The following is a 25,073-nucleotide window of genomic DNA, read 5'->3' as shown; positions in this document are numbered from 1 at the left end:
GAAAGGCTGACTTTATTCAGGCAGCTAATAATAGTAATTTAATCTGGAAGGTATTTTTTCCAACAAAATAGTAGGGCCTGGAAAATTCCTCTATTCTTGCAGCAAGAGCCAACCACAATGACAATTGTACAGTACTCAGAGAGAGAAGAAGAGAAAACTATAGGTGGCATGCTGATTTGAAACTGATGTGTACCCCAGGAAAAACATGTTCTTTTATCCTAATTCAGTATTGTCAGGTGGGATCTTTTTGATTATTTCCATGGAGATGTGACCTACCCAGTTGTGGGTGAGACCTTTCATTTAGGTGATTTCCATGGAAATGTGTCTCCACCCATCAAGATGGGTTTGCTTACTGGAGCCCTTTAAGAGGAAGCCATTTTAGTGCAAGGATAATTCAGTGGTAGAATTCTTGTCTGCCATTCAGGAGACCCAGGTTCGAGTTCCGGTCCATGCACTTCCCCCCCAAACAAGCAAACGAACAAAACAAACAAAAATTCAATAAATGGTGCTGCAATAATGGGATACGCACATGGAAAAATAATGAAATGTGACCCTGCCATACAGCATAAAAAAAAAAAAAATAGGAAACCATTTGGGAAAAGCTTTAGAGCCCATAAAGCCAGAGGCCTTTGGAAATGAAGAAGGAAAACGCCCCTGGGGGAGCCTCATGAAACAAGAAGCCTGGAAAGAATGGTAGCAGAGATCACCATGTGCCTTCTCAGCTGACAGGTGTTCCAGACAGCATCAGCCTTTCTTGAGTGAAGGTAACCGCTTATTAGTTCCTTAATTTAGATATTTTCATGGTCTTAGAACTGTAAATTTTCAACTTAATAAATTCCCATTTTAAAAGCTGTTGCATTTCTGGTATATTGCTTTCCAACAGCTGAACAAATCAAAACAGGTCATACAAAGAGAGAAAGAAACTATTCTAGGGTAATATTCTTATTGTCCATTTATGTCTTTTAATGCAGCATAAGGATGGTGTTCTAGTTTGCCAGCTGCCGGACTGTGATATACCAGAAACAGAACATCTTTTAAAAGGGGGAATTTAATAAATTGCAAGTTTATAGTTCTAAGCCTGTGATAATGTCCAAATTAAAATAAGGCTACAGATACGTTCCATCTAAGGTGTCCAGAGAATGGTACTGTGGTTCAAAAAGGTCGATGATGATCAGGGTTTCTCTCTCAACTTGAAAGGCACATGGTGATCATGGTGATATCTGCTAGCTTTCTCTCCAGGCTTCTTGTTTCATGAATTACCCCCAGGGGTGTTTTCCTTCTTCATCTCCAAATATCTCTGTCTGCGTGGGCTCTTATGGTTCTTGTGGCTCTCTCAAAATGTTTCCTCTTTTAAATGATTCCAGTAAAGTAAGCAAGACCCACCTGGAATGGGTGGAATCACAATTCTAGGGAAACCATCTAATCAAAAGTTACCACCCACAGTTGGGTGGGTCACATCTCCATGGGAATAATCAAAAAGCTCCCAGCCAGCAATATTGAATGAGGATTGAAAGGCATGACTTTTCTGGGGTCTGCTACAGATTCAAACTGGCACAGATTGTGACCATTTAGCTAAGCTAGAAAATATAATATGCTTTTGGTTAAACTTGGCACGGCAGACTGAATTTAAGAATTGTTCTCTTCTCTCTGAAAATAAGGTGATTTTCTCTGCCCTGGGGCAGAGAATAATAAACCCATAGTTATCTATGAAAGTGGGGGTGCAAGTGGGGCTGGAAATCGGTTGAGAGATCCAAGTCTGAATAAATATCAGTTAACTCCTCATATACCTCCTCTTCTCTAGGCAGTCTGAAAAGACCCTTTGCCAACCTCACCATAAAACTACAGGTTTACTTCTAGAGATGTTGATGTAGATGGAATATGGATTCAAGAGACATCAACCACAGCTGAGAATGAGTACCATATTGCAAACAGGATTGAGTGAAGCCTTTCTCATGAAGAGTGGAGAGCCATGGTCCCTTGCCTTACTCAGCACTCAAATACTAACAGCTAGGCATATGTACTCCAGGCGGGTGATTAGAGGACTCTTCAGTGAGAAGACCCAGCAGCCAAGACAAAAGGCTTTGGAAAAATGTGATAAGATATTATATCTATATCTTATGAACAGGACTCTATAAAAATTCACAATAATAAAGCAGAAAAGATTTCATGGAAATTAAACATATGATAGCTGAAATGAGAAAAATTCAATAGAAAGGGTTGAAAGAAAAGTTAAAGAAATTCATAAAGAAAAATACAAAAGGTGGAAAAGTTTTAAAAAGAATGTCAAAGAAGTTTGAAAATCAACATTTCTTTTAAAATTTAGGAGTTCTAGAAAGAGAAAACAGAGTTATTAGTGGGGAGAATATTAGAAAACAATAATGTTTTTTAAAAAGCCTAAAATTCAAGGTACCATTCAGTGCACAGGATAATAAATGAAGAAGAAACCCTAGCACATATAATCTTGAAATTTCATAGCATTGTAAACAAAGAGAAGACTGTAAAAGCTTCATTCGTAAAAGGTCGGAAGTCAGAATGATTGAGGACTTTGGGAAATTAATATTAGGAGCTTAGAAGAGAATGGAGCAATGCCTTCAATGTAGGAAAATAATTTCTGATCTTGAATTTGATGCCCAACTAAACTACCAATCAAGTCTAGATTGTAAATAAAGGTATTTTCTGACATGAAGTTTCTAAATATTACCTTCCTTGTACCCCTTTCAGAAAGCTACTATAGGATAAGCTCTAACAAAATGATGGAAGAAATCAGGGAAAATGAAGATATAGTTTATAGGAATGTGGGATATATCACAGGAAAAAAGGAAGAAAGTTGCGTGATGGTGGCATGGTTCCAGATGACAAACATTAAGCATATCTGGAAAACATCTATTGAGGATAGAATAGAAGGATGGAGGCATCCATAAGGGGGAGGAAATGATGCATTTGAACATACTGAAGAGCATTAAACTTTTGGCTGGCAGTTTAGAAATAAAAAAGTGTAAGAATATGGAACAGGAATCAATTTTTTTAAATGTGGCAACCAATAACTTTAGTGAAAATGAAAAGGAAAAACAGTAAAAGAGAGAAAGAAAGAATATAATGGCTGTATTTGGAGAACTATTTAATAATCAAAATGTACAATAAAATTAATTTAACCAAAAACTTTAATTATATATATATATATATACACACATAAAGTATGAGGGAGAATTTTATGAGATCTAAATTCTTACTTTCCATCCTAGAAATACAAAAGCTAGTATCTAAAAGAGAAAAATCAAGAAATAGCCATATAAGCAGGTTCTCTTGATATACAGAATTAAAAAAGCAGAAGGAAATGCTAAATGTACTGAATGTAGCTGCTTTTTATTGGAGTGGGAATGAGCAGGGTATGGAGTGGCTGTTATCTTTATAAACCTTCAAGAACCATTTGATATTTAAATTATATGCATTGTATTAAACTATGAAGCAAAAGAACATATAAGAATAAGGTCAGTTACAATATGTCTTTCTTCTCATATTTCTCTCCCCCCACCTAATATAGAGGTTGATAGGATCCAGTTAGGGTTCTCCAGAGAAACAGAACTGACGGGATTATATACAAATACACATTTATATGCATATACACACATGCACACAAACTCATGAGATTTATTATAGGAATTGGCTCATGTGACCATGGGGATTGGCAAGTCTGTATTCCATAGGACAGATTGCGAGTTGGGAACTACAGTGAAGGTTTTGATGAATTCCCCCAGGAAAAGGTATCTGGCTGAAGGAGAAATAGAAATTCTTCTTTCTCACTGTTAAAATCATTGGTTCTCCCTTTAAAGCTTTAAACTGATTGGATGAGACTTCTCTCATTGCTAAAAGCAATCTCCTTTGTTGATTGTAGATTTAAATATGTGAAATACCCTTAAAGGAATAATTAGGTCAGTGCTTGATTGACCGAACAGCTGGACACCATAACCTAGACAAGTCGACACATGCACTTAACCATCAAGAGCCCATTCACAAGCTGTTGGTAAATGGTAGGTAGGGATCCAGGCTAAGTAAGGCCACTGTTGTCTCATTTTAATGATTGAAAGTTCATGTTTAAAAATAAATAAATAAATGAAAAATTAATGTTAACATTAAACAATTAAATTTTATAATTAACATTAAATTTTGGGGGGCGGGGATGCATGGTCCAGGAATCAAACCCAGGTATCTCACATGGAAGGTGAGCATTCTACTGCTGAACCACCTGTGCACCCCAGCACTAAATTTTAATTAGCCATTAATATTAAAATTATTTCAAAATCCCTCCAATTCTTATATCAGTATATGCAAATAGACATAAATGTATGTCCATATTTATATTTATGTATTTGCATATATGCATTATTTAGTGCATTTTATTCTGATTGATATGATATGGGAAAGGCATTGGAATCTGAAATAAGCTTGGACTTATTTCTCTGCAGATGATCTGTTGTACTTATTTTAAGAGCTACTGCTTAGAAATTATACCCTAATTCACCTAAGTAGAAATTCACCTAAGGTAAATGAAGGTGTCAGCAGTCTGAATCTTTAATTATCTGTTAATTTATTTATTGTTGAGGTATATGTTATATACGATAAAGTACACAGACCTTAAGTGTACAGTTTGATCAGTTTTGGTAATTATATCATCCTGTGTCACAACTACAAAATATAAATAAAGACTATTTTCTTTCACTATAGAAAATTCCCATGTGCTGCTTTCCAGTGAGTTCATTCCCCCCATCCCCACCACTCTCCAATTTCTATCAACAAAGATTGGCTTTGCCTATTTGGGAGCTTAACATAAATGGAATCTTATAATTTGTATTGTTTTGTGTTTCGCATCTTAATTTTTTTTTAAAGAGTCATCCATGTTGTTCCAAAAAGCTGTGGTGTTTTTTTTTTTCATTTTTACTTTTAAAAACTGAGTTATGTATACTGTATGAATATGCCACAATTTGCATATCTATTTTCCTGTTGATTGACATTTGGTTGTTTCCAATGTTTGGTTATTATGAAAAAGGCTAATCTGAAAATTCTTTTTTATTTTTTATTTGTTTTTATTTTTGTTGTGAACAACAAACACACAAACATTCTTGTCACACTTGCATTGGATAGACACCTAGAAGTGGGATTGCTGGGTCAGAGAGGAGATAAGTGCTTAATTTTACAAAAACTGTTCAACAGTATTCCGAAAGGTCATTCCATTTTATATTTCACCAGTAGTGTTCCATCATCTCCATCTTCATCCGTGTTAATGCCAGTCTTTTTTATTATACTACTACTGGTTTGCATGAATTGTGGTTTTAATTTGCACTTCTCTGAAGGCTAATGATGTTAGGCATCTTTTAACATGCCTCTTGAACATTCTTTTATTTTCATTTGTGAAGTGTGGTTTAATTGGATTTTTTGTGTATTTTTATCACTGATTTGTAGGAGTTCTTTACATATTTTGAATAGAAGCCTTTGGAAGATAAGTATTTTGCAAATATTTCTCACTATCTGTGACTTAAGTATTAATTTCTTAATCTTATCTTTTGACAAACCAAAATATTAAATTTTGACAAATATTCAATTTTTATGATTACTGTTGAATGTTGAATAAGAATTCTTGCCAAGCTCAAGGCTGTAAGGATAGTCTCCTATATATTTTCTTTTAGGAACTTGGTGGTTCCAGTTTTTACATTTAGGTCTAAGAGCCATCTCAATTTCCTTTTTCTAAATGAGTAAAGTAGGGATTGAAGTTCATGTTTCCCCCCATAAAGAAGACAAGTTTTTCCTGTACCATTTATTGAAAAGGCTTTTCTTTTTACATTAAACTGACTTGGTGCTTCTGATGGTAAATGAGGGAACATATACATGTGGGTCTGTGCTTTTTATGTATTGCATGGATCTCCTTGTCTATCCTTATGCCTGTATCATACCATCTTCAGTATGAATGAAATGCAACAATTTCATGCACAATTCAATGAATTTTGACAAAGGTACGCAGTCGTATAAGCACCACTACATAATAATGTAGAACATTCTGGTGAGAAAGGGGGAAAATTCAACTTTCCCATTTGGAGAATCCCTGATATTCTCACAAGCAGTGGACACAACAAAATCAATAGGCTGAGGCTTTGATCTGGGGATTTGTTCATATGAAAATTATCCCTGCAAAGGATAGGCTAAGTCTACTCAAAATTAGGCCTAAGAGTCATTCCCAGAGAACCTCTTTTGTTGCTCCGATGTAGCCTATCTCTTTCTCAGTCAACATGGTAAGCAAACTCACTGGCCTCTCCCTCTTTACATGGGACATGACTCCCAGTGGTGTAAACCTCCCTGGCAATGTGGGACAGAAATCCTAGAATGAGCTGAGACTCGGCATCAAGGAATTGAGAAAACCTTCTTGACCAAAAGGGGGAAGAGAGAAATGAGACAAAATAAAGTGTCAATGGCTGAGAGATTTCAAACAGAGTCAAGTGGTTATCCTGGAGGTTATTCTTATGCATTATATAAATATCCCCTTTTCAGTTTAAGGTGTATTAGAGAGGCTTAAGGGAAGTGCCTGAAACTGCAGAGCTGTGTTCCAGTAGCTGTGTTTCTTGAAGACAATTGCATAGTGATATCGATTCGCAATGTAACTTTGTGATTCTGAAAGCTTTGTGTCTGATGCTCCTTTTTCTCTATGATATGGACAGATAAGTAAAACATATGGATTAAAAATAAATAAATAATAGTCTTTCAATAGATTGAAATACTAGTAATCAATGAAAGGGTGTGATAAGGGGTATAGAAAAAAATAGGGGAAAATGGTTAAAATCTATTGGGTAGATGGAAATACTAGCAGTCAATGAGAGGGAAAGGTAAGGGGTATGGTATGTATGAGTTTTTTTCTTTTTTCTTTTTATTTATTTCTGGAGTGATGCAAATGTTCTAAGAAATGATCATGGTGATGAAGATACAACTATGTGATTATATTGTGAGTCATAGATTATATACCAAGAATGGAATGTTCATATGTTAAGAATGGTCTTGTTTGTATGTTATGTTTAAAGAAAAAAATGCATGTGTATATATATATATATATAACATTCCCCATCACCCCCAAAATTTATCTCGACCCCTTATTTGATCAGGTATTGAGAGTTGAGTGTTAAGTGGACTTGCCAATTTCTTCCTTTACTTCTGTCATTTTTTCATCATATAATTTGATCTGTTTTTAGGTGCACAGATATTTAAAACTGTTACAGAATAATTTTAAAGGACAATCTTAAGAAATAAACCTTCTATAGTCATGAGTAATAGAAGACATTATTTGGCAATGCATCTTGTTTTGAATTACGTTTTGTCTGTTATTAATACAGCCACACTAGCTTTCCTAAGTTTATTGTTCTCATATTATGTTTTTTTTCACACATTTACTTTTACTTTACTGTCTATATAATTAAAGTGTGTTTCTGGTAGACAGCTTATGGTTTGTTTTTGCTTTTTTAATATCTAGTCTGACAATCTCTGCCTTTTAAATGACTTTTGAAGTCATTTTTTATTTACCGTAATTACTGATATGGTGAAGTTTTATTCTACAAACGTTTTATTTGCTTTTTGTTCGTTTGATCTGCTATTTGTTTCTGTGTTTCTCTTTTCTACTTTGTAGGATTAGTTCAATCTTTTAAATTATTTTTTATATTCTCTATTGACTTTTTAGCTATACCTCTAGAATACACATATTCTAGAAATAACATCTGTATCACAGATGTCATTACATATATATATTTTCTAGAAATATGCATCTGCATCACAGTCATCTTTCTAATAATATACTACATTGTGAAAAATGTAGGAACCTTATAACGATATAGCTCCATTCACTTCCCCTCTGGCCCATTTCCATACATTTTATATCAATATACGTTATAAAGCACATAATCCATTACTACTTTTTTCTTTAAAGAGTCAACAGTTTTTAAAGCAATGAAATGTATACACACACATATAATGAGGTTAATAAAATCCTCTAAATTTTCCCATGTATTAACACTTTCTGCATGTTTCTTCCTTCCTGCAGACTCTCTTCCATCTGCTATCATTTTCCTTCTGCCTGATGCATTTCTTATGATGCAGGATTGCTAGAGACAGATCCTCTCAGAGGTTACATGCCAGAAAACATCTATAGTTTTGAAGGGTTTTTCACTGGCTGTGGAATTCTAAGTTAACATATTTTTGTTCAAAACTTTAACAATTTCATTCTGCTGTTATCTGGTTTTCATTGTTTTTTTGATAGAAGCAAGCCATAATTCTTACTGTTATTCCCCTGAAGGCAATGTCTTTCTTCTCTGGATGCTTTTAAGATTTTATACTTCTTGGGGCTGGGCTAAGCTCTATGGATCTCTAGGTTCATATATTTCATCAGTTTGGGGAAAATCTCAGGTATTGTCTCTTCAAATATTTATTCTACCTCATTCTACCTCTCCTTTCCTTCTTTAGCTCTGTTATACATTGTTACACTGTTTGATGTTGTCCCAAAGAACTGGAATGACTTTTACAATGTTTTTTTTCAATTCAGATAATTTCCATTGACCTGTTTTCAAGATCACAAATTTTTTTTTAGTCTGCTAATAATACAGCCAATTAATTCTTCAATTTTGATACTATACTTTTTTGTTCTAGAATCTCCATTTACTTTTCTTTTTGTGGTTTCTGCTTTCTTTGTTGAAATTCCCCATTTGCTGGCATGTTACCCATCTTTTCACATATTTATTGTAGTTATTTTAAATCTCCTGTTTGCTAATTCTAACATTTGGGCTATTTCTAGTTTGCTTCCATTAAGTGTTTTTTTTCTTTTATTATGAGTCACATTTTTTTTTTTTTTGGATGTGTGTGTGGGGCAGGGGGAATAGTTCCTAATTTTTCATTGTATCAGCATGAATACTGAAGACTAAAGTATAAAATATTTACCTGTTCTTATGGAGACATTCTAATTGTTAGTTGAGTTGGTCTGGATTCTGTTGTGGCATTAGTTAGATAGTATTTATCTCTGGGTTTACAAGTTTTAAAGATGGGCTCAGGACTTTTCCTTAAATAGGGTTTGAGATCTACACACTAGCAAGACTTCAGAGACCACCCTTTGTTTTACCTCTCAGCTACCATCATTCTGACATGGAGAAATCTTTCTCAAAATTATAATCCATCATATACCCTTAGGTTTATAAAGCGTTTTCTTTGCTCTTCAGCACCCCCACGTGTACTTCCTCCACTGTAGGAGCTCTCTCTATACCCTGCTCTGGTCTGCCACATTCCACTTGGTGAAAGCCTATTACATTTCATAGATTACTAAGGTGGGTCTATTTCAGTCCTCCTACCTTGCCCCTAGTCTTCAGTGGACCCCTGCCTTTACCAGTGAAGGTCTTCTGCACTTCGGGGTGGATCTCAGCTTTCCTGCCCTGCCCCCATGCTTTGAAGAACTGCTGCCGAGCAATAAATTAACAGCCACGATTTTTTTGGAGAATTTCTTTCAGCTCTTCTGTCTTGCCCCCAACCCTTGGTAGACCACTGTCTGTCACTCAACGTGGTGGTGTGAAACTGTATGTACCCCAGAAAGAGCATAATCCTAAAGTTAATCCATTCCTGTGGGTGTGGACTGATTGTAAGTAGGATCTTTTGATGAGGTGATCTCAGTTAAGGTGTGGCCCATTTCATTCATGGTGGGTCTGAATCCTTGTATTGCTGTTCTTTATAAACAGGATGGCTACAGAAAGAGAAAGAGAAAGCCATGGAGGCAAGAAGCTGAAACCAATAAAGCCCAGAAGAGAAGAGAGAGACCAGTAGGGACCACCATGTGCCTTGCCACGTGGTAAAGGACCCAAAGATCTCCAGTAGCAAGTCTTCAGGAAGAAAGCCTTGATATGCCTTGATGTGGGTATTTTCACAGCCTCAAAACTGTAAGCTTGTAAGTTAATAAATTTCCGTGGTTAAAGCCAATGCATTTCACAGTATCTGCTTTGAGCAGCCTAGCGAACTATACACTTGGTAAAGGCCCTATGAACCTTGGAGTTTGTTTTCTCAGCCATTCTGTACACTGCCCTCAGCCTTGCTTGTGCTGTAATTGGTAAAGGTGCTGTGCTGGTTTGAAAGGATGTATGTACCCTAGAAAAGCCGTGTTTTAATCCTAATACCATTTTCTCAGCCTTAGAACTATAAACTAGCAATTTAGTAAATTCTCCCTTTTCAAAGCCATTCCATTTCTGGTATATTGCATTCTGGAAGCTAGCAAACTAGAACAGGTGCCATGGGAAAGAATTGGTACATGGCTACAGCCTCACGATGTGATTTTTGCTCCTTGGGATTCTAACCTATCATGCTAGTTCACATGAAGCCATGAAAAGCTTGAAATTTATCTGATTCCTCTTTACCCCCATCTTTGACACATGTTCCATCTCTTGCCATGCCAATAAGGAGGTCTCTATCTCTTACAAGGGCTTATCCTTTTCTTGGCATTCTGATATGTTTTACAAAACTATAATACTATTTGGCTTGTTTTTTTCTAAGGGTAGGAGCAATAATATTTTGTAATATTAATGCTCGAAATCAATGCTAGTCAATGAGAAATGACTTGATGTGCAGTTGGAAGTCTGACACAATTATCTGGAGAAGTTTCCAAGTTGTTTACGTGAAATGACGTATTGTTTCAACTACTTTGTTTCGTAAATTGCACACACACACCCCAAAAAGCCACCATTTCAGCTCATGCCATATAAAAAAAATGCATATGGATTCTACAGAAATTTGTAACTTCATGGGGAAACTTTCCTTGTTTGCAAAATAGGATTGATAGTTATACTGTCTCATATGGTTAAGTCTTTCATATAAACAACATCACCAATATACACTTGAAGAAACTAAGTTAATCCAAAATTATATTTGTGACTTTATTCAAGGTAGGAAGCAATAGAGCCAGGATTAAAATTCAATGTAATCTTATTCATGAATAACTTCTACACTAATTTTACAGCAAAATGAAGAAAAGGAACTTCAGAGAGTTAACTGACTTGCCCAAAATGATGCAGGAGGTAAATGGCAAAGACAGAAATCAAACGTAGTGATTTTAACCACTACGATATATTTCCTCCCTAATACAATTCAAGGATAAAAGGAAAGTGGAAACCATAAATAAAAATCAGAAACAAGGCAGAAGTATGATCAGAATGAGTTCATCAAGGAAGAACAAGGAAGTAAGGTGCTGGGTACACACCAAGGTGCTGCATAGCAGCCTGTTATTGCTTGCTACATTCATTGATTGTTTTAGCTTCCTGGCCACTAAACCAAATACGATGTAAGAGTTGGTTTAATAACAGAAAGTGATTGGTTCATGCTTTCAGAGGATAGAAGCCTTGCTTTCCTCCAGGGTTGGTGTCAACTGGCTGGCCTGCAGTCTTTGTGGTTCCCTGGCTTTTCCTTCATGTGGCAGTGCAGATGGCGGTGTTTTCTTTTCTCTTCCGGGTTCCAATGATTTCCAGTTTCTGGCTGCTCCCTGAAGCTTCTCCTTTTGTGCCCAATTTCCTGTTCCTATAAATATGTTAGTCATATTGTATTAAGGTCCACCCTCACCAGTTTGGGTTCACCTTAACTAATATCAACTTCAAAGATGCTATTGAAAAAATGGGGTTGTGCTGGTTTGAAATGATGTATGTACCCTAGAAAAGCCATGTTTTAATCCTAATCCCATTTTGTCAAGGCAGCTGTTTCTTCTAATCCCTGTTCAGCATTGTATGTTTGAAACTATAATTAGATCATCTCCCTGGAGATGTGACTCAATCAAGAGTGGTTGTTAAACTGGACTAAGTTGAAGCATGTCTCCTCCCATTTGGGTGGGTCTTGATTAGTTTCTAGATTTCTATAAAAGAGGGAACATTTTGGAGAATGAGAGAGATTCAGAGAGACCAGAGCAGAATGACATAGCCATGAGAAGCAGAGTCCACCAGCCAGCAACATTTGGAGATGAAGAAGGAAAATGTCTCCCAGGGAACTTCATGAAATAGGAAGCCAGGAGAGGAAGCTAGCAGATGACACCATGTTCGCCATGTGCCCTTACAGGTGAGAGAGGAACCCTGAACATGTTCACCATGTGCCTTTCCAGATGAGAGAGAAACTCTGACTGTGTTCGCCATGTGCCTTCTCATTTGAGAGAGAAACCCTGAACTTTATCAGCCTTCTTGAACCAATTCTGGGTGCCTTTGATTGGACATTTCTATAGACTTGTTTTAATTGGAACATTTTCTCAGGTTTAGAACTATGAACTAGTAACTTATTAGATTCCCCTTGTTAAAAGCCATCCCATTTCTGGTATATTGCATTCTGGCAGCTAGCAAACTAGAAAAGGGTTATACCCACAAGCCCAGCAGTTGGGACCTGAACATGCCTTTTGTGGCAAATATGATTCAATCCCCAACACTGGCCAACTGTAATGAATGAGTGTGACACACTCTATATGAGAGACAGGCAGCATAATGTTGAGCTCCCTCAAGGGCCTTACTCTTTGACAGGAGATACACACTATCAAACAGACTTTTATGATAAAATATGTTGGGTTGTATTAAAAGAACTCAATATCATTTACTGACTTGATTTGATTTTTTAAACTGAAACTATTTAACTGCATGATTTAAACTGGGCAAATGATGCTTAGTTTCTGTATAAATTTGGCCTCAGTACAACCAATTTTCAGTGATGTTTGAAATATGGAGGTATAAGCATTTCCAAAGTACTTTGGTAATTAAGTGATACTTCCTTCTCCTCCAAACTCAAATAAGCACTGCTAAAAAGTAACTTTTGACTTTTATTTCATCTGCCCTCCCTTTCATTATGTCTTATTTGGACATGTTAATAAGCCCTGAAAATCTCAGGAAAAAATACAATAATAGAAAGAGTGTCAAGAATCGTGCTCTTCTGGAGTTATTCCAAATTATGAGTCCAGTACTAATAGCAGAAAACATTTAGAACACACCATGTCCCAGACAGATTAAATACATTAATTTATCTAACAACACAATGAGGAAGGGAATACTATTAATTCCAATTAGAGATCAAGAAACTGAGGCACAGAGAAGATAAATACATTACACAAAAATAATTACTGGCTGGGCTGGGATTCAAAATATTTCCTCTATTCTACCTTTTTCCCCCCATGAGAAGAATGTATTTCAAAAAGAGGAAGTCATAATTCTGAGATGTCTCTATATTGCCAACTTTGCCTTTCACAGACTTGAGGGAGGGAGTGCTCTAGCTGTGCTGGAGAGGTGGTCGTGGGATGTGTGGGTGCATGTGTGTACTCTTTCCTACTAGCACAAACATGGGCATGCACCCATGTTTATGATTTGGATTGTGTCCTGCATGTAATCGCCTGTGAGAACAGAGGTGGGTTTATGCCAGTGGAGGAAACATATTTTGGAGAAGGTGGTTGTTCTAGTTTGCTAGTGGCTGGAATGCAATATACCAGAAACAGAATGGCTTTTAAAAGGGGGGATTTAATAAGTTGCTAGTTTACAGTTCTAAGGCCAAGAAAATGACCCAATTAAAGCAAGTCTATAGAAATGTCCAATCTAAGGCATCCAGGGAAAGATACTTTGGTTCAAGAAGGCTGATAAAGTTCAGGGTTTCTCTTCAAGTGGAAGGGCACATGATGAACACAGTCAGAGTTTTTCTCTCATCTGGAAAGGCACATGGTGAACAAGGTCAGGGTTCCTTTCTCATCTGGAAGGGCACATGGTGAACACAGCATCATCTGCTAACTTCTTCTTCTGGCTTCCTGTTTCATGAAGCTCCCAGGAGGCATTTTCCTTCTTCATCTCCAAAGGTCTCTGGCTGGTAGACTCTGCTTCTCATGGCTATTTCATTCTGCTCTGCTCTCTATGAATCTCTCATTCTCCAAAATGTTTCCTCTTTTATAGGACATCAGAAACTAATCAAGACCCACCCAAATGGGTGGAGACATGCCTCTACCTAATCCAGCTTAACAACTACTCTTGATTAAATCACACCTCCAGGGAGATGATCTAATTAAAGTTTCAAACATACACTGCTGAACAGGGATTAGAAGAAACAGCTGCCTTGACAAAATGGGATTAGGATCAAAACATGGCTTTTCTAGGGTACCTCACTTCAAGCCAGCACAGTTGTCATCAGAAAACTTGGTTATATGAAAGGATTCTGGGTATAACAACCCTAGTAGAGGTAGGTGATTCTGGTTTTCATAAAATCCAACCCTCACTTGCCACTCATCACTCCCTGATATCTGAAATGTCATCTGTTTTCTACTCCTGGCACTTGGCCCACAAGGCAGTGCTACAGCACCTCTGAAAGATGTGGTCTTAAGGATGAAGACTGCAGTCAGAGAGTATGTTCAATCCTAGTGGTGGGTTCACAGAAACGGGAGGGCTGCTCATCACAGTCACCAATTCCTGGGAGTGACTACACACAAGAAAAAAAAGGTACAAGTGGCTTAGGAGCTCTGCTCCCTGAGGAAGCTGGACTGCTCATATCTGCAGTGGCCATATGCACCTGAGAACGGCATGGCTGCACATGTGAGAAATGAACACATTCTGGTAGTGGCGGCAAATAATTCCTTCCCTACTCCATGACAAACAGTTTCTCCCAAAAGGTCAGGCAGGGTCCTGAGGCTTGACTCTTCTAATACTCAAAATAGGTTCCATTTCAGGACCTCCTTGGCTTTGCATGTTTTAAGGACTCCAGCTCAGCCCACCCCTCAACCCTCAGAGAAGCTGGGATACACTGGGGACTTTGATGTTGAGACCACCGGTGCTGGTGTTCCAGGGAATCTGGGGCAGGTTGATGTTTTTCACAGCAGACATAGCCCAGGCAGGGGCTACTGAGAGGCCACCTGATTTCTCTAGCCTGTTTTGAGGATCAATCTGAGCCACAGTTTCATGCATGTTTATTTCCATTACCATCCCCCCATCACCACCTCCTGAAGGATGTAATGCACCTTATCCATGTGGAAGATCAAATCCAATTCTCAAACATTTTTGAAACATTTATCCAGCATCTCCACAAAAACCTGGATGAGGTCCAAAATCCCAAGTTCACTTTCTGATGAATCCACACAAAATACAAAGTAGAAGGTAGAATAATGTTGGTAAGCCAGTTTTCAGTCAGAGCCACCAAACAAACTTCCACCCTTCAAGAAGTTACAGATGTTGTCATCCCATTTGAGGACCAGATGGAAAGTTTCTCAAACAATCTGCTGTTGAATTTCTTCTGGCTTGGTTCAAGAAGGCCAGTGATGTTCAGGGCCTCTCTCTCAACTGGAAAGGCACATGGAGAACAAGGTGCCATCTGCTTTCTCTCCAGGCTTCTTGTTTCATGAAGCTCCCCGGGGACATTTTCCCTCTTCATCTCTGAAGGTCTTTGGCTGCATGGCCCTTCTGGCTCTCTGCTGTGGACTCTCAGGGCTCTCTCCATTCTGTCTTTAAATAGCCTACAATTTCTCAGGGGGACACTTCTCGGATCAAATAGGGTTTCAATGTGAAGTTCTCCCTCCTCCTTAAACCATTCTATTCTAGGCTTCGATGTATTTGTTAGCGCCTTTTGCATTCTCAATATTGGTCATTTGTGTCCCTTGTCTCTCTTTCTTCCTATCTCACTCTCTTCCTCTCTCTGTCTTAATTACACTTACTAGAGGATTGTAAATTGTTTTTGGTTTTACAAAGAACCACTTTTGTCTTTGTATTCTACTGCACTGAATTTTGTTTTCTGTTTACTTCTTCTCTTTTTTATTTTCTTTGTACTACTTTCTATGGGTTTACTCTCTTTTGTTGAATCTTTAGTGCCTTAACGTTCAGCCTTTTGGAAAAACACAAGCAAGCATTTAAAGCTAATGGTTCCTCTAAGTGGTCTTTTTGCTGAATAAAAAGACATTTAATATTTGGTAATTTTTGTTATCCTGCAAATTCTCTTTTGTAAAATGTAGATGAAGATGATGACTGTACTGCTTCCTAGTATTGTTGCAGGAAATAAATGAATAAACTACTGGGAAATGCGTTGGATATGTATCTATTTTAGCTGTGAAAACATTTATTTAACTTTCTCTTCCTTCCTCTCCCTCCCTCTATCTCTTTCTCTCCATTTCCTCCATTTGAATAGACCAAGGATTTTTTTTCTCTTTTTTCCTCCTTATTCCATCCTCATTGATTTGAAAAATATGCCCTTTATTTATTTTCATTCTACAGTATTTTCACTGTAGAAATTCTGACAGGCATACTTAATAAGACTAAAGTTCATCTCTTTACTCTTATCCTAAACAATATAAGGTTTGCAGAACACTTTAATTGCAATGACTTCCTTCCTGACTTCTATATAATTATCTAAGGTTTTTGCTTTATTTTCATGCTACAATTAAATAATATCATGTTTATTGTTTTATATATTATAATTATAGGGGGTGTTTAGGTGTTAAGATTTACTCATGTTTAACATTTTCTTTATGTAGTTGACAGAAGAAATCATTTAATATCTATATTTTTGTCACAAACACTTCTTGTTTTTTGTATATTTGAAAGTGTCTTATGTTCCCCTTGCTGTTCAAAGATAGAGTTGCTAGATAGCAAATTCTGTTTTCCATTCTATTTTTTTACAAGACTTTGAAGATATTGTTCCACTGTCTTCTAGATTTCATCGTTACTATTGAGAAATAAGGTGAAAGTCTATTCAATCATCATATTGAAGAAACTTTTCTCTTTGTCTTCTTTTGAGTTACATGATCTGTTTTTGATCTTTTATAACTCCCCCATAATATATCCAGATGTGAATTTTCACTTATATATACTGTTTGATATTTTAGGGCTTCTGAATCTAGAATTTATTCAGTTCTGAATAAAATTCCTAGCATTTTCCTTTCAAATATTTCCTCTCCTTTATTGCATTTTATTTTCTTCTTGAATTCTGTTTATGTTTTATGTACCTTATTATTCCCTCTTCTATGTCTGTAAATCTTTCTTTCATATTTTCCTTTTCTTTTATTTCTCTGAGGTGTGTACTGAGTAATTTCTTCTGTTTGATGATAAGGCTCACTATTTTTCTCTTCAGTTATGTTTAATGTGTCAATGGTTTTTCTGGTTTTAATTAACTTTATTTTTAATTTATAATATTTTTATTTGGATCATTTACATGTTTTCTTGCTTATTTATTTATTTATTTGGCATGGGCAGGCTCTGGGAACCGAACCAGTTCACTGGCATGGCAGGCAAAAATTCTGCCACTGAGCCACCATTGCACCACCCTTTCCTGCTTTTTTTTTTTTTTTCACATGGCCAAGCACCAGGAATCGAACCCAGGTCTCCAGCATAGCAGGCGAGAACTCTCCCTGCTGAGCCATCATGGCCCACCCTCCTGCTTATTTTTATGATCTCTTATTCCTCATGTTTTCATTTTCCTCTTTTATTTCATTAAATATATTAAGCATAATTATTTTGCATATTGTAATAGATAATTTCAATACTGGAATAAGATGTTTCTGAAGTTAGTTGCTAGTAAAAATTCTTTGTGGCCTGAATTAAAGAATACTCCCCAAGAGATAGATTGCATTTGCTTTTACTTTGTACTGAAGGGTACTACAGACTTAGATCAACTTTGAGTTATTCATTTGGCATCCTATATTTAGGATCATGCAAATTATGTTGATTCAGGTACCACACCCATGGGAAGCCAGCCAATGTTCATGTAATTTCTATAATTGCCAGGAGACTTTGCTTAATCTCCACCTTGAGCCAAAGATGAGAGCAATTTTCCTTGTAGGTTTTTTTTGTTTTTTGTTTTTTTTTTAGTTCAACATTTCCCTGAAGGTGTAGCGTTTCTTGGGTTCCAACTACATGCAAGATAGTTTCTAATCTGACTCACTGCCCTGCTAAATTTAAGCCTTAATCTTAAGAATGCTTAACTCTACGAGACCAGTATTTTCAGAAGTTTTATTTTAGAGGCCCCTCATGTCTCTGAAGTCCTGCTCTTGTTTTGATCCTAGCACTAGGATTTTTTATTATTATTTCACAGATTTGTTTATTTTCTTGAAACTACATTTCATCAAATACTGCTTTATATAGCAGGAGATTTTCAGGATCTTTAGTTTGCCCTGTTGCCAGCAGAGAAGTATATAATTGAAGAATATATATATTTGATATTTGACACAATATATTGGGTCAGTTATATATGTTATATATAACATTTCTATTTGTCTTTTCATTTCGTTCATGTTAATCATTTCAGTACAGAAGATTTTAATGTTTTGAAATTTATATTTTTTCTTTATTTATGCGTTTGAATTTTGATTAAAAAGTCATTCCCTATCAAAAGTTCACAAAGATATTTTTCTATGTTTTTTCAAAAATATTTATGGTTTTCTTCATTGAGATTTTTAATCCAATTAGAACAGACATTTTTATATAAAGTGAGGTAAAGATATTCTTTTTCTATATAAATAGCTAATTACCAAGCACCATTTATTGAATATGCTATCATTTTTTCATTCAGACATATACATTTTCATATATATACATAGTCTTTATTAGAGGCAGATTTTTGATTGATGACTAAATTTCTTTAATGGTTGTCCTTCCAGATATTTAATTTCTTCTTGCGATAATTTTGCATCTTTTTTTTCTTTAGAAAAGTATCACATATGTTTGAATAAGATTTAGTGTCGTTTGTTGTGAATCTTTTAACAAATTTTTGTTTCTAGTGTTCAGGGTTTATCAGTTTTTGAACCTGGTATGTTGTTTTTTTTTTTTCACATGAGCAGGCACTAGGAATTGAACCAGGATCTCCAGCATGGCAGGCAAGAACTCTGCCACTGAGCCACTGTGGCCCACTCCCTAGATATGTCTTTTTGCTCTTCTCTTTAGAGATTTAATCTAACACTGTAATGCATTTACAACAAAGAGTCTATATGTGTATCTTTCTGCCAGCACCACAAGTATTTTGGCAACTATAATTTTGTAGTACAGTTTGAAAATGAGAAGTATGAGTTCTCCAACATTGTTCTTCTTTTTCAAAATTGTGTAGGCTATTCAGGATTGTACTGAATTTGTACATTACTTTGAGTAATATTGAGACCTTAACAACACTGTTTTCTAATCCACGAAGATGGGATATCTTGTGAATTTTTTAGGTCTTCATTATTTCTTTCAGCAGTGATTTGTGGTTTTCAGTGTACAAGTTTCATATATCCTTTGTCAAATTTATTCCTAGGTATGTTATTATTTTAGATGCTATTATAAATGAAGTTGTTTTCTTATTTTCCACTTCCGATTATTTATTCTTAGTGTATAGAAACACAATCGATTTTTGTATGTTGATCTTGTACCCTGCTACTTTGCTGAAATTATTTATTCACTTCAGCGGTTTTCTTGTGGATTCCTAGGATAGTCTATATATAAGATCATGCCATCTGCAAATAGAGATAATTACTTCTTCCTTTCCAATTTGAATACCTTTTATTTCTTTTCCTACCTAATTGCTCTGCTTAGAACTTCTTGCACAATATTGAATAGCAGTGGTGAAAGTAGGTATATTTGTCTTTTTCTTGATCTTAAGGGAAAGTTTTAAATATTTCATCATTGAGTATGATGTTAGCTCTGGATTCTCACAGAAAGTGCTTTATCATGTTGAGAAAGTTCCCATCCCTTCCTATATTTCTGAGTGTTTTTATCAGTGCTGGATTTCGTCAAATGTCTATTCTGTATCTACTAAGATAATCACTTATTTTTTTCTTTTGTTTTATTTATGTGGTGTATGTTATTGATTGATTTTCATGCATTGAACCACCCTTCACTCATGCAATAATCCCACCTAGTCAGAGCTAATAATCTATTTAATATGATTTGGATTCATCTTGCTGGTATTTTGTTAAAGATTTTTGCATATATACTCATAAGGGAAATTGGTCCATAATGTTCCTTTCTGGTGATATCTTTTTCAGGTTTTGTTAATCAGAGTAACGTTGGCCTCACAGAACGAGTTAGGAAGTGTTCCCTCCTTTTTAATTCTTTGGAAGAGTTGAAGAAATGGTGTTGATTCTTTTTTAATTATTTGGTAGAATTTAACAGAGAAACCATTTGGTCCTGGACTTATCTTGGTGGAACATTTTTATTATTGATTCAATCACTACACTGATTTACTGGTTATAGAATTGTTGAAGTTTTCTACTTGCTTTTCTTTCCTTTTTTTTCTCTTAGAGAAGTGTGGGCTCCAGAACAGTCATGCATAAAGTATAGGGTTTCTATATACAATTGCATCATTGACACCTTCATTGGTGTGGTATATATTTTTTTACAATTGATTTTAAAGCACATTTTTATAAATGTAGTATTACCTATAGTTCTTGGTCTAACTTAGGGTTATCTGTATTGTGCAGATTCATAGATTTATTTTATGTTTATTCTAGTACTCTATATACAATCTAAAATTTCCCCCTTTTAGTACATTCAAATATACAATTCAGTGCTGTTATATTCACAAGTTGTGCTACTATCACTACCATGCATTACCAAAATTTTCCATCATCCCAAATAGAAACTCTGTACATGTTAAGCCTCAGCTCCCTATTTCTTACCTCTGCCCCATCCCCTGTTAACCTATATTTTAAATTCTGGCTCTATGAATTTGCTTTAACTAATGATTTCATATTAATGAGATCATATGATACTTGTCCTTTCGTGTCTGGTTTATTTCATTCAACATGATGTCTTCAAAGTTCATCCACATTGTCATATGTATCAGAACTTCGTTCTTTTATCTATGGCTTAATAATATTCCGTTGTCTGTGTATACCATCTAATTCTTTATTCACTCATTGATGGATGGACACTTGGGTTGCTTCCATCTTTTTGCAATTGTGAATAATACCACTATGAATATCTATGTTGCAAATATATGTTTTCATTTCTTTTGAGTATATCTCTAGAAGTGAAATTGCCAGATTACGTAGTTATTCTATTCTGAACTTTCTGAGGAGCCACCAATTTGTCTTCCACAGTGGCTGTATCATTTTACAATCCCACTAGCAATAAATCAGTTCTCCTATTTTACCACATCAGCTCCAACACACATAATTTCTCATTTTTTTAAATGGTAATCATTCTCATGGGTGTGAAATGGTATCTTTTGCTTTTTTGTTGTTTTGTTTTTTTGTTTGCATGGGCAGGCACCAGGAATTGAACCCGGGTTTCCAGCATGGCAGGCAAGAACTCTGCCTGCTGAGTCACGATGGCCTGCCCTCTCATTTGGTTTTGATTTGCGTTTCCCTAATAGCTAAAGATGCTGAGCATCTTTTCATGTAGTTTTTGGCCATTTGCCTATCTACGTTAGAGAAATGTCTATTCAAGTCTTTGCCTATTTTTAATAGAGTTATTTCCCTTTTTGTTGTTGAAAAAAAGGATTTTTAAGTATATTCTGGATATTAAACTCTTATCATGTTTATTATTCTTTTTCTTCTTGAGTCAGTTTAGTTAATTTGGGTATTTCTAGGAATTTTTCCATCTCATTTAGATGATCTAATTTGTTAGTGGAATTGTTCATAGCATTATCTTATATTCTTTTTCATTTCTGTAAGGTAGGTAGTGTTACCACCCTTTTTATTTCTGATTTTAGTTATTCTCATCTTTTCTCTTATTTTCCTTGTCAATCTGGCTAAAGGTGTGCCAATTTTACTTATTTTTTCAAAGAACTAACTTTTTGTTTTGCTGATTCTCTCTCAATTGTGTTTTTCTATTCTATGTTTCATTCATAACTGCTCTAATCTTAACGATTTCCTGTTGGCCACTAAATTTGGGTATTCTTTGTTTTTCTTTTTTAGTTCCTCAAGTTGTGAATCAGGTTATTAATTTGAGATCTTCCTTCTTTTTTTTAATTTTTTTATTTATTTATTTTTCTTCCTTCTTTTAAAAATATAGGTGTGCAAAACTGTAAATTTCCTCTGTGCCCCACCTCCACTGTATACCGTAAGTTTGAGTATGTTTTGTCTTTGTTTCCATTCATCTCAAAGTATTTTCTAATTTTCCTTGTAGTTTCTTCTTTGACTGCTTAATTCCCACGTATTTGCATATTTTCTGAGTTTCCTTCTGCTTTGGCTTTAGCTTTACTCCATTGTGGACAGAGAATTTATTTCATATGACTTCAATATTTTAAAATGTGTTGGACCTTCTCTTGTGCTCTAGTATATCATCTGTTCTGGAGCATGAGCCACATGCACACTGAAAGAATATGTGTTTTGAAGAGTTCTACATATGTATGCTGGATCTAGTTAGTTTTTAGTGTTGTTCAAGTCCTCTATTTCCTTATTGTTCTATTCACTATTGAAAGTGGAATATTAAAATAAACTTGGCTCATTGAGTGCTTTAGATTTGTATATTTGTATCTTTTATCAGATTTTGGAAGTTTTCCTTCATTATTTCTTTGAATATTTTTTCTGCCTCTTTATCTCTCTCTTCTCCTATGATGTATGTATTAGTACACTTGATGGTGTCCCACCAATTCCTCAGGCTTTGTTCATTTTTTAATTCTTTCTGCTGCTTAGATAGTTTTAATTGTCTTATCTTCAAATTCACTGATCCTTTCATTTCCTGCAGTCTGCTATTGAACACCGCTCTTCAATTTTTTCATTTCCTTTATTGCAGTTTTCTTGTTCAGAATTTCCATTTGATTCTTTTTAATTTATATCTCATTATTAAAATTCTCATTTTGTTCATATATTGTTTTCCTGATTTCTTCTTATTCTTTGTCCATGTTTTCCTTTATCTCGTTAATCTTAATTAAGAGAGTTGATCTAGTATCTTTGATTTCTAAATCCATAGATGAATTTCCTCTGGAATAGTTTCTATCAAAATCTATTTTTCCTGTGACTGGGTCATACTTTCCTGTAGTCTCGTGCATTTTTTTTCTGAGAAATAGACATTCTAGGGATTGAGAAAACCCCTAGAATGAGCTGAGACTCAGCATCAGGGGATTGAGAAAACCTTCTCAACCAAAAGGAGGAAGAGTGAAATAAGACAAAATAAAGTGTCAATGGCTGAGAGATTCCAAACAGAGTTGAGAGGTTATCCTGGAGGTTATTCTCACACATTAAATAGATATCACCTTGTTAGTCAAGATGTAGTAGAGAGGCTGGAGGCAACTGCCTGAAAATATAGAGCTGTGTTCCAGTAGCCATGTTTCTTGATGATAATTGTACAATGATCTAGCTTTCACAATGTGAGTGTGATTGTGAAAACCTTGTGTCTGATGCTCCTTTTATCTACCTTATCAACAGACAAGTAAAATATGTGGAATAAAGAAGAATAATAGGGAGAACAAATGTTAAAATAAATTTAGATTGAAATGTTGGTGATTGGTGAGGGGGGAGGAGGAGGGGGAGGGGGTATGTTATGTATGAATTTTTTCTGTTTTCTTTTTATTTCTTTTTCTGAATAGATGCAAATGTTCCAAGAAATGATCATGATGATGAATATGCAACTATGTGATGATATTGTGAATTACTGTTTATATATGTAGAACGGAATGATCAAAAGTTAAAAAAAAAGTCGTTCAGAAATAAAACTTCTATAAAAAGCCAACAAAAAAACCAAAGAAATAAACATTCTAAAAAATCTAGTTCTCCCACTCTTTAATCCACCAGAACAAGAATCATAAAATAAAAAGATAAAAGAAGAAAAGAATGAAAGAAAGAGAAAAAAGGACAACAACAACCAAAAACAAAACTTCAGACAATGTCAAAAAGAAAATTTTTCAGTGAATGCTGGAAGGAAGCTAGAAGCTGCTGCTATGAAGGCAAAACTGAGGTCGGTATGCTGATTCCTCTGGGATCCAGCAGAGGAGAGAGACAGAGAGAGATGGAGAGAGAGAGGATATCAACCAAACATACAAAGAAGAGTTGCGCTGGCTTTTCATCCTGGAGGATGCTTATGTGCAGTCTGAAGCCACTGCTGCCCAGAGGGCCAAAACCAAGTCTAGTATGCATGCTGACTCCTTAGGCTGTCACCAAGCTGAACATCATAAACAAGAGAAAGAAATACAGCCAAAAAAAAAAAAAAGATGTTCTTTATGTCCCAGTAGATACTGGTGTCAGATCAGAAGCTCCTGTTGCCCAGAGGGCCAAAACCTAGGCCAGCATTCTTGCCAGGTTCTCTGGGGCCAGCCATACTAAGAAACATCTACCCATAAAAGAAAGAAAACCAAATACAAAAGGTCCCCTGGGTCTTTATGCTGGTGGGAGGTAGAAGTTGTTCTTGCCCAAGGGACTGAAACTAGGGCCAGGTCCCAGAATGACCTAGACCTTTAAAACCAACTTTTGCAAGATTTTTTGCCTGGTCCAGCCAGCCATTCTGGGAATCTTGGCCAGGTTTCCATGGCCACTGCCAGGGGGCTGAAGAATGGGGACTGGTCACTGGTTCACAGGTTTCCATGTCACTTACAAAAGCTGAACACTTGACAGCCTCTCCCTTCCTCTGACCCTTCTGTGTTCTAAATGTCCAGTCCGGTTCCGGGGCTACCACCCAGACAATTCCAATCCTTTTTTTCCAGCTCATTCATTTTTCTGGTGGAGGGAATGACCTGTAAAATTTACTGCTCTGTCATTTTTACCTGTCAATGGATTTTGCTGAAAATGATACAATAATTTAGCATGTTTAAAACACAAAATGAAAGTCTCCTAATGGGAAGCGGAGTGAACAAGAGTGCTTACTTCCCAATTATTTTCTTGAAAACAATTACAAAGTAAGATAAGCTGACTTTAATTGCAAAGAGAAATGTCAGAAGTGACATTTCAACGCTTGAGTGTACTAATGACGTCTGCTAAAAGAAATGTAAAATCAACCAAGGCTGCTGTCATTAGTATCTTCAGGGCCTCATATGCAGTCACAGGAATAAACAATTAAGATGTTAAAATTATTCACTGCTAACATATCATTATTATCCCTAAATATCAGCCTACTGCATTGATTGGACCCTGACTGAAATGGGCAAAAGTGCTATTTAGCTAGTAGTACAACATTATCAATAAGCTAATAAAG

The 25,073-nt window shown here is 35.8% G+C and overlaps 1 long non-coding RNA gene and 1 pseudogene across 1 annotated transcript in view; one reads left to right on the top strand and one right to left on the bottom strand.

Annotated features, from left to right (window-relative positions):
* The window catches only part of LOC143689908 (uncharacterized), a 46,803-nt gene that overhangs the window by 15,738 nt on the left and 5,992 nt on the right, over positions 1-25,073 (top strand). Inside the window, exon 2 of the long non-coding RNA XR_013178968.1 lies at positions 9,747-9,952. This is a non-coding gene — a long non-coding RNA (uncharacterized LOC143689908). The remainder of the gene's footprint in view (positions 1-9,746; positions 9,953-25,073) is intronic.
* On the bottom strand, positions 14,772-24,467 carry LOC143690044 (AP-3 complex subunit sigma-2-like; annotated as a pseudogene).

Source organism: Tamandua tetradactyla, chromosome 7 (genome assembly GCF_023851605.1).
Source record: "Tamandua tetradactyla isolate mTamTet1 chromosome 7, mTamTet1.pri, whole genome shotgun sequence".
Lineage (NCBI taxonomy): Eukaryota > Metazoa > Chordata > Mammalia > Pilosa > Myrmecophagidae > Tamandua > Tamandua tetradactyla.
The sequence above is the reverse complement of the archived record's forward strand: the minus strand, read 5'-3'. Positions and strand labels throughout refer to the sequence as shown.